Here is a 12,433-nt window from a genome sequence, read left to right on the forward strand (position 1 = left end):
CCATCTATGTTCCAATAATCTGTTGTATTCCATGTTGAACACATTCAATGACCCCATCTATGTTCCAATGATCTGTTGAATTCCACCATGAACACATTCAATGACTCCATCTATGTTCCAATGATCCGTTCAATTCCACCATTAACACATTCAATTACTCCATCTATGTTCCAATAATTTGTTGAATTCAACCATGAACACATTCAATGACTCCATCTATGTTCCAATGATCTGTTGAATTCCACCATTAACACATTCAATGACTCCATCTATGTTCCAATGATCTGTTGAATTCCACCATAAACACATTCAATGACTCCATCTATGTTCCAATGATCTGTGGAATTCCACCATGAACACATTCAATGACTCCATCTATGTTCCAATGATCTGTTGAATTCCACCATGAACACGTTCAATGACCCATCTATGTCCCAATGATCTGTTGAATTCCACCTTGAACACATTCAATATCCCAATTTATGTTCCAATGATATGTTGAATTCAAACATGAACACATTCAATGACTCCATCTATGTTCCAATGTTATGTTGAATTCCACTATAACACATTCAATGACTCCATCGATGTTCCAATGATCTGTTGAATTCCACCATGAACACATTCAATGATTCCATCTATGTTCCAATGATCTGTTGAATTCCACCATGAACACATTCAATGACTCCATCTAAGTTCCAATGATCTGTTGAATTCCACCATGAACATATTCAATGACTCTATCAATGTTCCAATCATCTGTTGAATTCCAACATGAACACATTCAAAGACTTCATCTATGTTCCAATGATCTGTTGAAATCCACCATGAACACATTCAATTACTCCATCTATGTTCCAATGATCTGTTGAATTCCACCATAAACACATTCAATGACTCTATCTATGTTCCAATGATCTGTTGAATTCAACCATGAACACATTCAAAGACTTCATCTATGTTCCAATGATCTGTTGTATTCCACCATGAACACATTCAAAACTACAACTATGTTAGAAAGATCAGTTGAATTCCACCATGAACATATTAAATGACGCTATCTATGTTCCAATGATCTGTTGAATTCCAACATGAACACATTCAAAGACTTCATCTATGTTCCAATGATCTGTTGAAATCCACCATGAACACATTCAATTACTCCATCTATGTTCCAATGATCTGTTGAATTCCACCATGAACACATTCAATGACCCAATCTATGTTCCAATGATGTGTTGAATATACCATGAACACATTCAATGACTCAATCTATATTCCAATGATCTGTTGAATTCGACCATGAATACATTCAATGACCCCATCTATGTTCCAATCATCTGTTGAATTCCACCATGAACACAATCAATGACTCAATCTATGTTGCAATGATGTTGAATTCCACCATGAACACATTCAATGACTCCATCTATGTTCCAATGATCTGTTGAATTCGACCATGAACACATTCAATGACTCCATCTATGTTCAAATCATCTGTTGAATTCCACCATGAACACTGTCAATGACTCCATCTATGTTCCAATGTTATGTTGAATTCCACCATGAACACATTCAATGACTCCATCTATGTTCCAATGATCTGTTTTATTCCACGAGGAACACATTCAATGACTCCATCTATGTTCCAATGATCTGTTGAATTCCACGATGAACACATTCAATGACTCCATCTATGTTCCAATGATCTGTTGAATTCCACCATGAACACATTCAATGACTCCATCTATGTTCCAATGATCTGTTGAATTCCACCATTAACACATTCAATTACTCCATCTATGTTCCAATGATCTGTTGAATTCCACCATAAACACATTCAATGACTCCATCTATGTTCCAATGATCTGTTGAATTCCCCAATGAACACATTCAATCATCCCATCAATGTTCCATTGATCTGTTGAATTCCACTATGAACGCATTCAATGACTCCATCTATGTTCCAATGATCTGTTTTATTCCACGATGAACACATTCAATGACTCCATCTATGTTCCAATGATCTGTTGAAATCCACCATGAACACATTCAATTACTCCATCTATGTTCCAATGATCTGTTGAATTCCACCATGAACACATTCAAAGACTCCATCTATGTTCAAATGATCTGTTGAATTCCACCATGAACACATTCAATGACTCCATCTATGTTCAAATGATTTGTTGAATTCCACCACGAAAACATTCAATGACTCCATCTATGTTCCAATGATCTGTTGAATTACACCATGAACACATTCAATGACTCTATCTATGTACCAATGATCTGTTGAATTCCACCATGAACACATGCAAAGACTTCATCTATGTTCCAATGATCTGTTGAAATCCACCATAAACACATTCAATGACTCCATCTATGTTCAAATGATTTGTTGAATTCCACCATGAACACATTCAATGACTCCATCTATGTTCCAATGATCTGTTGAATTCCACCATAAACACATTCAATGACTCCATCTATGTTCCAATGATCTGTTGAATTCCACCATGAACACATTCAATGACTCCATCTATGTTCCAATGATCTGTTGAATTCCACCATGAACACATTCAATGACTCCATCTATGTTCCAATGATCTGTTGAATTCCACCATGAACACATACAATGACTCCATCTATGTTCCAATGATCTGTTGAAATCCAACATGAACACATTCAATGACACCATCTATGTTCCAATAATCTGTTGTATTCCATGTTGAACACATTCAATGACCCCATCTATGTTCCAATGATCTGTTGAATTCCACCATGAACACATTCAATGACTCCATCTATGTTCCAATGATCCGTTCAATTCCACCATTAACACATTCAATTACTCCATCTATGTTCCAATAATTTGTTGCATTCCACGATGAACACATTCAATGACTCCATCTATGTTCGAATGATCTGTTGAATTCAACCATGAACACATTCAATGACTCCATCTATGTTCCAATGATCTGTTGAATTCCACCATTAACACATTCAATGACTCCATCTATGTTCCAATGATCTGTTGAATTCCACCATAAACACATTCAATGACTCCATCTATGTTCCAATGATCTGTGGAATTCCACCATGAACACATTCAATGACTCCATCTATGTTCCAATGATCTGTTGAATTCCACCATGAACACGTTCAATGACCCATCTATGTCCCAATGATCTGTTGAATTCCACCTTGAACACATTCAATATCCCAATTTATGTTCCAATGATATGTTGAATTCAAACATGAACACATTCAATGACTCCATCTATGTTCCAATGTTATGTTGAATTCCACTATAACACATTCAATGACTCCATCGATGTTCCAATGATCTGTTGAATTCCACCATGAACACATTCAATGATTCCATCTATGTTCCAATGATCTGTTGAATTCCACCATGAACACATTCAATGACTCTATCAATGTTCCAATGATCTGTTGAATTCCAACATGAACACATTCAAAGACTTCATCTTTGTTCCAATGCTCTGTTGAAATCCACCATGAACACATTCAATTACTCCATCTATGTTCCAATGATCTGTTGAAGTCCACCATTAACACATTCAATGACTCCATCTATGTTCCAATGATCTGTTGAATTCCACCATAAACACATTCAATGACTCCATCTATGTTCCAATGATCTGTGGAATTCCACCATGAACACATTCAATGACTCCATCTATGTTCCAATGATCTGTTGAATTCCACCATGAACACGTTCAATGACCCATCTATGTCCCAATGATCTGTTGAATTCCACCTTGAACACATTCAATATCCCAATTTATGTTCCAATGATATGTTGAATTCAAACATGAACACATTCAATGACTCCATCTATGTTCCAATGTTATGTTGAATTCCACTATAACACATTCAATGACTCCATCGATGTTCCAATGATCTGTTGAATTCCACCATGAACACATTCAATGATTCCATCTATGTTCCAATGATCTGTTGAATTCCACCATGAACACATTCAATGACTCCATCTAAGTTCCAATGATCTGTTGAATTCCACCATGAACATATTCAATGACTCTATCAATGTTCCAATCATCTGTTGAATTCCAACATGAACACATTCAAAGACTTCATCTATGTTCCAATGATCTGTTGAAATCCACCATGAACACATTCAATTACTCCATCTATGTTCCAATGATCTGTTGAATTCCACCATAAACACATTCAATGACTCTATCTATGTTCCAATGATCTGTTGAATTCAACCATGAACACATTCAATGACCCCATCTATGTTCCAATGATCTGTTGAATTCCACCATGAACACATTCAAAGACTCCATCTATGTTCCAATGATCTGTTGATTTCCACCAAGAACACATTCAATGACTCCATCTATGTTCAAATGATCTGTTGAATTACACCATGAACACATTCAATGACTCTATCTATGTACCAATGATCTGTTGAATTCCACCATGAACACATGCAAAGACTTCATCTATGTTCCAATGATCTGTTGAAATCCACCATAAACACATTCAATGACTCCATCTATGTTCAAATGATTTGTTGAATTCCACCATGAACACATTCAATCACTCCATCTATGTTCCAATGATCTGTTGAATTCCACCATAAACACATTCAATGACTCCATCTATGTTCCAATGATCTGTTGAATTCCACCATGAACACATTCAATGACTCCATCTATGTTCCAATGATCTGTTGAATTCCTCCATGAACACATTCAATGACTCCATCTTTGTTCCAATGATCTGTTGAATTCTACCATGAACACATACAATGACTCCATCTATGTTCCAATGATCTGTTGAAATCCACCATGAACACATTCAATGACACCATCTATGTTCCAATAATCTGTTGTATTCCATCTTGAACACATTCAATGACCCCATCTATGTTCCAATGATCTGTTGAATTCCACCATGAACACATTCAATGACTCCATCTATGTTCCAATGATCCGTTCAATTCCACCATTAACACATTCAATTACTCCATCTATGTTCCAATAATTTGTTGCATTCCACGATGAACACAATCAATGACTCCATCTATGTTCCAATGATCTGTTGAAATCAACCATGAACACATTCAATGACTCCATCTATGTTCCAATGATCTGTTGAATTCCACCATTAACACATTCAATGACTCCATCTATGTTCCAATGATCTGTTGAATTCCACCATAAACACATTCAATGACTCCATCTATGTTCCAATGATCTGTGGAATTCCACCATGAACACATTCAATGACTCCATCTAAGTTCCAATGATCTGTTGAATTCCACCATGAACACGTTCAATGACCCATCTATGTCACAATGATCTGTTGAATTCCACCTGGAACACATTCAATATCCCAATTTATGTTCCAATGATATGTTGAATTCAAACATGAACACATTCAATGACTCCATCTATGTTCCAATGTTATGTTGAATTCCACTATAACACATTCAATGACTCCATCGATGTTCCAATGATCTGTTGAATTCCACCATGAACACATTCAATGATTCAATCTATGTTCCAATGATCTGTTCAATTCCACCATGAACACATTCAATGACTCCATCTAAGTTCCAATGATCTGTTGAATTCCACCATGAACATATTCAATGACTCTATCTATGTTCCAATGATCTGTTGAATTCCAACATGAACACATTCAAAGCCTTCATCTATGTTCCAATGACCTGTTGAAATCCACCATGAACACATTCAATTACTCCATCTATGTTCCAATGATCTGTTGAATTCCACCATAAACACATTCAATGACTCCATCTATGTTCAAATGATTTATTGAATTCCACCATGAACACATTCAATGACTCCATCTATGTTCCAATGATCTGTTGAATTCCACCATAAACACATTCAATGACTCCATCTATTTTCCAATGATCTGTTGAATTCCACCATGAACACATTCAATGACTCCATCTATGTTCCAATGATCTGTTGAATTCCACCATGAACACATTCAATGTCTCCATCTATGTTCCAATGATCTGTTGAAATCCACCATGAACACATACAATGACTCTATCTATGTTCCAATGATCTGTTGAATTCCACCATGAACACATTCAATGACTCCATCTATGTTCCAATAATCTGTTGTATTCCACCTTGAACACATTCAATGACCCCATCAATGTTCCAATGATCTGTTGAATTCCACCATGAACACATTCAATGACTCCGTATATGTTCCAATCATCTGATGAATTCCACCATGAACACATTCAATGATCCAGTCTATGTTCCAATATTCTGTTATATTCCACCTTGAACACATTCAATGACCCCATCAATGTTCCAATGATCTGTTGAATTCCACCATGAACACATTCAAAACTACAACTATGTTAGAAAGGTCAGTTGAATTCCACCATGAACACATTCAATGACTCCATCTATGTTCCAATGATGTGTTGAATTCCACAATGAACAAATTCTATGACCCATCTATAATCCAATGATCTGTTGAATTCCACCATGAACACATTCAATGACTCAATTTATGTTACAATGATCTGTCAAATTCCACCATGAACACACTCAATCACTCCATCTATGTTCCAATGATGTGTTGAATACACCATGAACAGATTCAATGACTCAATCTATATTCCAATGATCTGTTGAATTCGACCATGAATACATTCAATGACCCCATCTATGTTCCAATAATCTGTTGAATTCCATCATGAACACATTCAATGACTCAATCTATCTTGCAATGATGTTGAATTCCACCATGAACACATTAAATGACTCCATCTATGTTCCAAAGAGCTGTTGAATTCCACCATGAACACATTCAATGACTCCATCTATGTTAAAATGATCTGTTGAATTCCACCATGAATATTGTCAATGACTCCATCTATGTTCCAATGTTATGTTGAATTCCACCATGAACACATTCAATGCCTCCATCTATGTTCCAATGATCTGTTGAATTCGACCATGAATACATTCAATGACTCCATCTATGTTCCAATGATCTGTTGAATTACACCATGAGCACATTCAATGACTCCATCTATGTTGCAATGATCTGTTGAATTCCACCATTAACACATTCAATGACTCCATCTATGTTCCAATGATCTGTTGAATTCCACCATGAAGACATTCAATGACTCCATCTATGTTCCAATGATCTGTTGAATTCCACAATGAACACTTTCAATGACTCCATCTATGTTCCAAAGTTATGTTGAACTCCACTATGAACACATTCAATGACTCCATCTATGTTCCAATGATCCGTTCAATTCCACCATTAACACATTCAATTACTCCATCTATGTTCCAATGATTTGTTGAATTCCATCATGAACACATTCAATGACTCCATCTATGTTCCAATGATCTGTTGAATTCGACCATGAATACATTCAAAGACTCCATCTATGTTCCGATGATCTGTTGAATTCCACCATGAACACATTCAATGACTCCATCTATGTTGCAATGATCTGTTGAATTCCACCATTAACACATTCAATTACTCCATCTATGTTCCAATGATCTGTTGAATTCCACCATGAAGACATTCAATGACTCCATCTATATTCCAATGATCTGTTGAATTCCACCATGAACACTTTCAATGACTCCATCTATGTTCCAATGTTATGTTGAACTCTACTATGAACACATTTAATGACTCCATCTATGTTCCAATGATCCGTTCAATTCCACCATTAACACATTAAATTACTCCATCTATGTTCCAATGATTTGTTGAATTCCACGATAAACACATTCAATGACTCCATCTATGTTCCAATGATCTGTTGAATTCAACCATGAACATATTCAATGACTCCATCTATGTTCCAATGATCTGTTGAATTCCACCATTAACACATTCAATGACTCCATCTATGTTCCAATGATCTGTTGAATTCCACCATAAACACATTCAATGACTCTATCTATGTTCTAATGATCTGTTGAATTCCCCCATGAACACATTCAATGATCCCGTCAATGTTCCAATGATCTGTTGAATTCCACCATGAACGCATTCAATGAATCCATCTATGTTCCAATGATCTGTGGAATTCCACCATGAACACATTCAATGACTCCATCTATGTTCCAATGAACTGTTGAATTCCACCATGAACACATTCAATGTCCCATCTATGTTCCAATGATCTGTTGAATTCCACCTTGAACACATTCAATAACCCAATTAATGTTCCAATGGTCTGTTGAATTCCACCATGAACACATTCAATGACAACATCTATGTTACAATGATCTGTTGAATTCCACCATGAACACTTACAATGAACACATCTCTGTTCCAATGATCGGGTGAATTTCACCATGAACACATTAAATGACTCCATCTATGTTCCAATGATATGTTGAATTCCACCAGGAACATATACAATGACTCTGCCTATGTTCCAATCATCTGTTGAATTCAACCATGAACACATTCAATGACTCCATCTCTGTTCCAATGTTATGTTGAATTCCACTATAACACATTCAATGACTCCATCCATGTTCCAATGATGTGTTGAATTCCACCATAAACACATTCAATGATTCCATCTATGTTCCAATGATCTGTTGAATTCCACCATGAACACATACAATGACTCCATCTATGTTCCAATGAACTGTTGAATTTCACCATGAACACATTCAATGACTCTATCTATGTTCCAATGATCTGTTGAATTACACCATGAACACATTCAAAGACTTCATCTATGTTCCAATGATCTGTTGTATTCCACCATGAACACATTCAAAACTACAACTATGTTAGAAAGATCAGTTGAATTCCACCATGAACATATTAAATGACGCTATCTATGTTCCAATGATCTGTTGAATTCCAACATGAACACATTCAAAGACTTCATCTATGTTCCAATGATCTGTTGAAATCCACCATGAACACATTCAATTACTCCATCTATGTTCCAATGATCTGTTGAATTCCACCATGAACACATTCAATGACCCAATCTATGTTCCAATGATGTGTTGAATATACCATGAACACATTCAATGACTCAATCTATATTCCAATGATCTGTTGAATTCGACCATGAATACATTCAATGAGCTCATCTATGTTCCAATCATATGTTGAATTCCACCATGAACACAATCAATGACTCAATCTATGTTGCAATGATGTTGAATTCCACCATGAACACATTCAATGACTCCATCTATGTTCCAATGATCTGTTGAATTCGACCATGAACACATTCAATGACTCCATCTATGTTCAAATGATCTGTTGAATTCCACCATGAACACTGTCAATGACTCCATCTATGTTCCAATGTTATGTTGAATTCCACCATGAACACATTCAATGACTCCATCTATGTTCCAATGATCTGTTTTATTCCACGATGAACACATTCAATGACTCCATCTATGTTCCAATGATCTGTTGAATTCCACGATGAACACATTCAATGACTCCATCTATGTTCCAATGATCTGTTGAATTCCACCATGAACACATTCAATGACTCCATCTATGTTCCAAATCTGTTGAATTCCACCATTAACACATTCAATTACTCCATCTATGTTCCAATGATCTGTTGAATTCCACCATAAACACATTCAATGACTCCATCTATGTTCCAATGATCTGTTGAATTCCCCAATGAACACATTCAATCATCCCATCAATGTTCCATTGATCTGTTGAATTCCACCATGAACACATTCAATGACTCCATCTATGTTCCAATGATCTGTTTTATTCCACGATGAACACATTCAATGACTCCATCTATGTTCCAATGATCTGTTGAAATCCACCATGAACACATTCAATTACTCCATCTATGTTCCAATGATCTGTTGAATTCCACCATGAACACATTCAAAGACTCCATCTATGTTCAAATGATCTGTTGAATTCCACCATGAACACATTCAATGACTCCATCTATGTTCAAATGATTTGTTGAATTCCACCACGAAAACATTCAATGACTCCATCTATGTTCCAATGATCTGTTGAATTACACCATGAACACATTCAATGACTCTATCTATGTACCAATGATCTGTTGAATTCCACCATGAACACATGCAAAGACTTCATCTATGTTCCAATGATCTGTTGAAATCCACCATAAACACATTCAATGACTCCATCTATGTTCAAATGATTTGCTGAATTCCACCATGAACACATTCAATGACTCCATCTATGTTCCAATGATCTGTTGAATTCCACCATAAACACATTCAATGACTCCATCTATGTTCCAATGATCTGTTGAATTCCACCATGAACACATACAATGACTCCATCTATGTTCCAATGATCTGTTGAAATCCACCATGAACACATTCAATGACACCATCTATGTTCCAATAATCTGTTGTATTCCATGTTGAACACATTCAATGACCCCATCTATGTTCCAATGATCTGTTGAATTCCACCATGAACACATTCAATGACTCCATCTATGTTCCAATGATCCGTTCAATTCCACCATTAACACATTCAATTACTCCATCTATGTTCCAATAATTTGTTGCATTCCACGATGAACACATTCAATGACTCCATCTATGTTCCAATGATCTGTTGAATTCCACCATTAACACATTCAATGACTCCATCTATGTTCCAATGATCTGTTGAATTCCACCATAAACACATTCAATGACTCCATCTATGTTCCAATGATCTGTTGAATTCCACCATAAACACATTCAATGACTCCATCTATGTTCCAATGATCTGTGGAATTCCACCATGAACACATTCAATGACTCCATCTATGTTCCAATGATCTGTTGAATTCCACCATGAACACGTTCAATGACCCATCTATGTCCCAATGATCTGTTGAATTCCACCTTGAACACATTCAATATCCCAATTTATGTTCCAATGATATGTTGAATTCAAACATGAACACATTCAATGACTCCATCGATGTTCCAATGATCTGTTGAATTCCACCATGAACACATTCAATGATTCCATCTATGTTCCAATGATCTGTTGAATTCCACCATGAACACATTCAATGACTCCATCTAAGTTCCAATGATCTGTTGAATTCCACCATGAACATATTCAATGACTCTATCAATGTTCCAATGATCTGTTGAATTCCAACATGAACACATTCAAAGACTTCATCTATGTTCCAATGATCTGTTGAAATCCACCATGAACACATTCAATTACTCCATCTATGTTCCAATGATCTGTTGAAATCAAACATGAACACATTCAATGACTCCATCTATGTTCCAATGATCTGTTGAATTCCACCATTAACACATTCAATAACTCCATCTATGTTCCAATGATCTGTTGAATTCCACCATAAACACATTCAATGACTCCATCTATGTTCCAATGATCTGTGGAATTCCACCATGAACACATTCAATGACTCCATCTATGTTCCAATGATCTGTTGAATTCCACCATGAACACGTTCAATGACCCATCTATGTCACAATGATCTGTTGAATTCCACCTGGAACACATTCAATATCCCAATTTATGTTCCAATGATATGTTGAATTCAAACATGAACACATTCAATGACTCCATCTATGTTCCAATGTTATGTTGAATTCCACTATAACACATTCAATGACTCCATCGATGTTCCAATGATCTGTTGAATTCCACCATGAACACATTCAATGATTCAATCTATGTTCCAATGATCTGTTCAATTCCACCATGAACACATTCAATGACTCCATCTAAGTTCCAATGATCTGTTGAATTCCACCATGAACATATTCAATGACTCTATCTATGTTCCAATGATCTGTTGAATTCCAACATGAACACATTCAAAGCCTTCATCTATGTTCCAATGATCTGTTGAAATCCACCATGAACACATTCAATTACTCCATCTATGTTCCAATGATCTGTTGAATTCCACCATAAACACATTCAATGACTCCATCTATGTTCAAATGATTTATTGAATTCCACCATGAACACATTCAATGACTCCATCTATGTTCCAATGATCTGTTGAATTCCACCATAAACACATTCAATGACTCCATCTATTTTCCAATGATCTGTTGAATTCCACCATGAACACATTCAATGACTCCATCTATGTTCCAATGATCTGTTGAATTCCACCATGAACACATTCAATGACTCCAGCTATGTTCCAATGATCTGTTGAATTCCACCATGAACACATACAATGACTCTATCTATGTTCCAATGATCTGTTGAATTCCACCATGAACACATTCAATGACTCCATCTATGTTCCAATAATCTGTTGTATTCCACCTTGAACACATTCAATGACCCCATCAATGTTCCAATGATCTGTTGAATTCCACCATGAACACATTCAATGACTCCGTAT

This window comes from Narcine bancroftii, chromosome 1 (genome assembly GCF_036971445.1).
Source record: "Narcine bancroftii isolate sNarBan1 chromosome 1, sNarBan1.hap1, whole genome shotgun sequence".
NCBI classification, from domain to species: Eukaryota; Metazoa; Chordata; class Chondrichthyes; order Torpediniformes; family Narcinidae; genus Narcine; species Narcine bancroftii.